We start from the raw sequence: 5,958 nt of genomic DNA, 5'->3' as shown, positions 1-5,958 counted from the left end.
TCTCTGGATGTGTGCAAATGTATGTGCATTCATGTGTGCCTGCGTGGAGATCTGAGGTTGGCTGGTAGGGTGGACCTCTGCGCATAATCACATGTGTGTGCAATCAGAGCCATGTCTGGATTTCTTGGAATGTGGATTGTTTGGGGTTAGTTTATCTCTGGATGTGTGCAAATGTATGTGCATTCATGTGTGCCTGCGTGGAGATCTGAGGTTGGCTGGTAGGGTGGACCTCTGCGCATAATCACATGTGTGTGCAATCAGAGCCACGTCTGGATTTCTTGGAATGTGGATTGTTTGGGGTTAGTTTATCTCTGGATGTGTGCAAATGTATGTGCATTCATGTGTGCCTGCGTGGAGATCTGAGGTTGGCTGGTAGGGTGGACCTCTGCGCATAATCACATGTGTGTGCAATCAGAGCCACGTCTGGATTTCTTGGAATGTGGATTGTTTGGGGTGAGTTTATCTCTGGATGTGTGCAAATGTATGTGCATTCATGTGTGCCTGCGTGGAGATCTGAGGTTGGCTGGTAGGGTGGACCTCTGCGCATAATCACATGTGTGTGCAATCAGAGCCACGTCTGGATTTCTTGGAATGTGGATTGTTTGGGGTTAGTTTATCTCTGGATGTGTGCAAATGTATGTGCATTCATGTGTGCCTGCGTGGAGATCTGAGGTTGGCTGGTAGGGTGGACCTCTGCGCATAATCGCATGTGTGTGCAATCAGAGCCACGTCTGGATTTCTTGGAATGTGGATTGTTTGGGGTGAGTTTATCTCTGGATGTGTGCAAATGTATGTGCATTCATGTGTGCCTGCGTGGAGATCTGAGGTTGGCTGGTAGGGTGGACCTCTGCGCATAATCGCATGTGTGTGCAATCAGAGCCACGTCTGGATTTCTTGGAATGTGGATTGTTTGGGGTGAGTTTATCTCTGGATGTGTGCAAATGTATGTGCATTCATGTGTGCCTGCGTGGAGATCTGAGGTTGGCTGGTAGGGTGGACCTCTGCGCATAATCGCATGTGTGTGCAATCAGAGCCACGTCTGGATTTCTTGGAATGTGGATTGTTTGGGGTGAGTTTATCTCTGGATGTGTGCAAATGTATGTGCATTCATGTGTGCCTGCGTGGAGATCTGAGGTTGGCTGGTAGGGTGGACCTCTGCGCATAATCACATGTGTGTGCAATCAGAGCCATGTCTGGATTTCTTGGAATGTGGATTGTTTGGGGTGAGTTTATCTCTGGATGTGTGCAAATGTATGTGCATTCATGTGTGCCTGCGTGGAGATCTGAGGTTGGCTGGTAGGGTGGACCTCTGCGCATAATCACATGTGTGTGCAATCAGAGCCACGTCTGGATTTCTTGGAATGTGGATTGTTTGGGGTTAGTTTATCTCTGGATGTGTGCAAATGTATGTGCATTCATGTGTGCCTGCGTGGAGATCTGAGGTTGGCTGGTAGGGTGGACCTCTGCGCATAATCGTATGTGTGTGCAATCAGAGCCACGTCTGGATTTCTTGGAATGTGGATTGTTTGGGGTTAGTTTATCTCTGGATGTGTGCAAATGTATGTGCATTCATGTGTGCCTGCGTGGAGATCTGAGGTTGGCTGGTAGGGTGGACCTCTGCGCATAATCACATGTGTGTGCAATCAGAGCCATGTCTGGATTTCTTGGAATGTGGATTGTTTGGGGTTAGTTTATCTCTGGATGTGTGCAAATGTATGTGCATTCATGTGTGCCTGCGTGGAGATCTGAGGTTGGCTGGTAGGGTGGACCTCTGCGCATAATCGCATGTGTGTGCAATCAGAGCCACGTCTGGATTTCTTGGAATGTGGATTGTTTGGGGTGAGTTTATCTCTGGATGTGTGCAAATGTATGTGCATTCATGTGTGCCTGCGTGGAGATCTGAGGTTGGCTGGTAGGGTGGACCTCTGCGCATAATCGCATGTGTGTGCAATCAGAGCCACGTCTGGATTTCTTGGAATGTGGATTGTTTGGGGTGAGTTTATCTCTGGATGTGTGCAAATGTATGTGCATTCATGTGTGCCTGCGTGGAGATCTGGGGTTGGGTGGTAGGGTGGACCTCTGCGCATAATCACATGTGTGCGCAATCAGAGCCACGTCTGGATTTCTTGGAATGTGGATTGTTTGGGGTGAGTTTATCTCTGGATGTGTGCAAATATATGTGCATTCATGTGTGCCTGCGTGGAGATCTGAGGTTGGCTGGTAGGGTGGACCTCTGCGCATAATCACATGTGTGTGCAATCAGAGCCATGTCTGGATTTCTTGGAATGTGGATTGTTTGGGGTGAGTTTATCTCTGGATGTGTGCAAATGTATGTGCATTCATGTGTGCCTGCGTGGAGATCTGAGGTTGGCTGGTAGGGTGGACCTCTGCGCATAATCACATGTGTGTGCAATCAGAGCCACGTCTGGATTTCTTGGAATGTGGATTGTTTGGGGTTAGTTTATCTCTGGATGTGTGCAAATGTATGTGCATTCATGTGTGCCTGCGTGGAGATCTGAGGTTGGCTGGTAGGGTGGACCTCTGCGCATAATCGTATGTGTGTGCAATCAGAGCCACGTCTGGATTTCTTGGAATGTGGATTGTTTGGGGTTAGTTTATCTCTGGATGTGTGCAAATGTATGTGCATTCATGTGTGCCTGCGTGGAGATCTGAGGTTGGCTGGTAGGGTGGACCTCTGCGCATAATCACATGTGTGTGCAATCAGAGCCATGTCTGGATTTCTTGGAATGTGGATTGTTTGGGGTTAGTTTATCTCTGGATGTGTGCAAATGTATGTGCATTCATGTGTGCCTGCGTGGAGATCTGAGGTTGGCTGGTAGGGTGGACCTCTGCGCATAATCGCATGTGTGTGCAATCAGAGCCACGTCTGGATTTCTTGGAATGTGGATTGTTTGGGGTGAGTTTATCTCTGGATGTGTGCAAATGTATGTGCATTCATGTGTGCCTGCGTGGAGATCTGAGGTTGGCTGGTAGGGTGGACCTCTGCGCATAATCGCATGTGTGTGCAATCAGAGCCACGTCTGGATTTCTTGGAATGTGGATTGTTTGGGGTGAGTTTATCTCTGGATGTGTGCAAATGTATGTGCATTCATGTGTGCCTGCGTGGAGATCTGAGGTTGGCTGGTAGGGTGGACCTCTGCGCATAATCGCATGTGTGTGCAATCAGAGCCACGTCTGGATTTCTTGGAATGTGGATTGTTTGGGGTGAGTTTATCTCTGGATGTGTGCAAATGTATGTGCATTCATGTGTGCCTGCGTGGAGATCTGAGGTTGGCTGGTAGGGTGGACCTCTGCGCATAATCGCATGTGTGTGCAATCAGAGCCACGTCTGGATTTCTTGGAATGTGGATTGTTTGGGGTGAGTTTATCTCTGGATGTGTGCAAATGTATGTGCATTCATGTGTGCCTGCGTGGAGATCTGAGGTTGGCTGGTAGGGTGGACCTCTGCGCATAATCACATGTGTGTGCAATCAGAGCCACGTCTGGATTTCTTGGAATGTGGATTGTTTGGGGTGAGTTTATCTCTGGATGTGTGCAAATGTATGTGCATTCATGTGTGCCTGCGTGGAGATCTGAGGTTGGCTGGTAGGGTGGACCTCTGCGCATAATCACATGTGTGTGCAATCAGAGCCATGTCTGGATTTCTTGGAATGTGGATTGTTTGGGGTGAGTTTATCTCTGGATGTGTGCAAATGTATGTGCATTCATGTGTGCCTGCGTGGAGATCTGAGGTTGGCTGGTAGGGTGGACCTCTGCGCATAATCACATGTGTGTGCAATCAGAGCCACGTCTGGATTTCTTGGAATGTGGATTGTTTGGGGTTAGTTTATCTCTGGATGTGTGCAAATGTATGTGCATTCATGTGTGCCTGCGTGGAGATCTGAGGTTGGCTGGTAGGGTGGACCTCTGCGCATAATCGCATGTGTGTGCAATCAGAGCCACGTCTGGATTTCTTGGAATGTGGATTGTTTGGGGTTAGTTTATCTCTGGATGTGTGCAAATGTATGTGCATTCATGTGTGCCTGCGTGGAGATCTGAGGTTGGCTGGTAGGGTGGACCTCTGCGCATAATCACATGTGTGTGCAATCAGAGCCACGTCTGGATTTCTTGGAATGTGGATTGTTTGGGGTTAGTTTATCTCTGGATGTGTGCAAATGTATGTGCATTCATGTGTGCCTGCGTGGAGATCTGAGGTTGGCTGGTAGGGTGGACCTCTGCGCATAATCGCATGTGTGTGCAATCAGAGCCACGTCTGGATTTCTTGGAATGTGGATTGTTTGGGGTGAGTTTATCTCTGGATGTGTGCAAATGTATGTGCATTCATGTGTGCCTGCGTGGAGATCTGAGGTTGGCTGGTAGGGTGGACCTCTGCGCATAATCGCATGTGTGTGCAATCAGAGCCACGTCTGGATTTCTTGGAATGTGGATTGTTTGGGGTGAGTTTATCTCTGGATGTGTGCAAATGTATGTGCATTCATGTGTGCCTGCGTGGAGATCTGAGGTTGGCTGGTAGGGTGGACCTCTGCGCATAATCACATGTGTGTGCAATCAGAGCCACGTCTGGATTTCTTGGAATGTGGATTGTTTGGGGTGAGTTTATCTCTGGATGTGTGCAAATGTATGTGCATTCATGTGTGCCTGCGTGGAGATCTGAGGTTGGCTGGTAGGGTGGACCTCTGCGCATAATCGCATGTGTGTGCAATCAGAGCCACGTCTGGATTTCTTGGAATGTGGATTGTTTGGGGTGAGTTTATCTCTGGATGTGTGCAAATGTATGTGCATTCATGTGTGCCTGCGTGGAGATCTGAGGTTGGCTGGTAGGGTGGACCTCTGCGCATAATCGCATGTGTGTGCAATCAGAGCCATGTCTGGATTTCTTGGAATGTGGATTGTTTGGGGTGAGTTTATCTCTGGATGTGTGCAAATGTATGTGCATTCATGTGTGCCTGCGTGGAGATCTGAGGTTGGCTGGTAGGGTGGACCTCTGCGCATAATCACATGTGTGTGCAATCAGAGCCACGTCTGGATTTCTTGGAATGTGGATTGTTTGGGGTTAGTTTATCTCTGGATGTGTGCAAATGTATGTGCATTCATGTGTGCCTGCGTGGAGATCTGAGGTTGGCTGGTAGGGTGGACCTCTGCGCATAATCACATGTGTGTGCAATCAGAGCCATGTCTGGATTTCTTGGAATGTGGATTGTTTGGGGTTAGTTTATCTCTGGATGTGTGCAAATGTATGTGCATTCATGTGTGCCTGCGTGGAGATCTGAGGTTGGCTGGTAGGGTGGACCTCTGCGCATAATCGCATGTGTGTGCAATCAGAGCCACGTCTGGATTTCTTGGAATGTGGATTGTTTGGGGTTAGTTTATCTCTGGATGTGTGCAAATGTATGTGCATTCATGTGTGCCTGCGTGGAGATCTGAGGTTGGCTGGTAGGGTGGACCTCTGCGCATAATCACATGTGTGTGCAATCAGAGCCATGTCTGGATTTCTTGGAATGTGGATTGTTTGGGGTTAGTTTATCTCTGGATGTGTGCAAATGTATGTGCATTCATGTGTGCCTGCGTGGAGATCTGAGGTTGGCTGGTAGGGTGGACCTCTGCGCATAATCGCATGTGTGTGCAATCAGAGCCACGTCTGGATTTCTTGGAATGTGGATTGTTTGGGGTGAGTTTATCTCTGGATGTGTGCAAATGTATGTGCATTCATGTGTGCCTGCGTGGAGATCTGAGGTTGGCTGGTAGGGTGGACCTCTGCGCATAATCACATGTGTGTGCAATCAGAGCCACGTCTGGATTTCTTGGAATGTGGATTGTTTGGGGTGAGTTTATCTCTGGATGTGTGCAAATGTATGTGCATTCATGTGTGCCTGCGTGGAGATCTGAGGTTGGCTGGTAGGGTGGACCTCTGCGCATAATCGCATGTGTGTGCAATCA

The sequence above is a fragment of the Maylandia zebra genome, linkage group LG8, assembly GCF_041146795.1.
Source record: "Maylandia zebra isolate NMK-2024a linkage group LG8, Mzebra_GT3a, whole genome shotgun sequence".
Taxonomy (NCBI): Eukaryota; Metazoa; Chordata; class Actinopteri; order Cichliformes; family Cichlidae; genus Maylandia; species Maylandia zebra.
The sequence above is the reverse complement of the archived record's forward strand: the minus strand, read 5'-3'. Positions refer to the sequence as shown.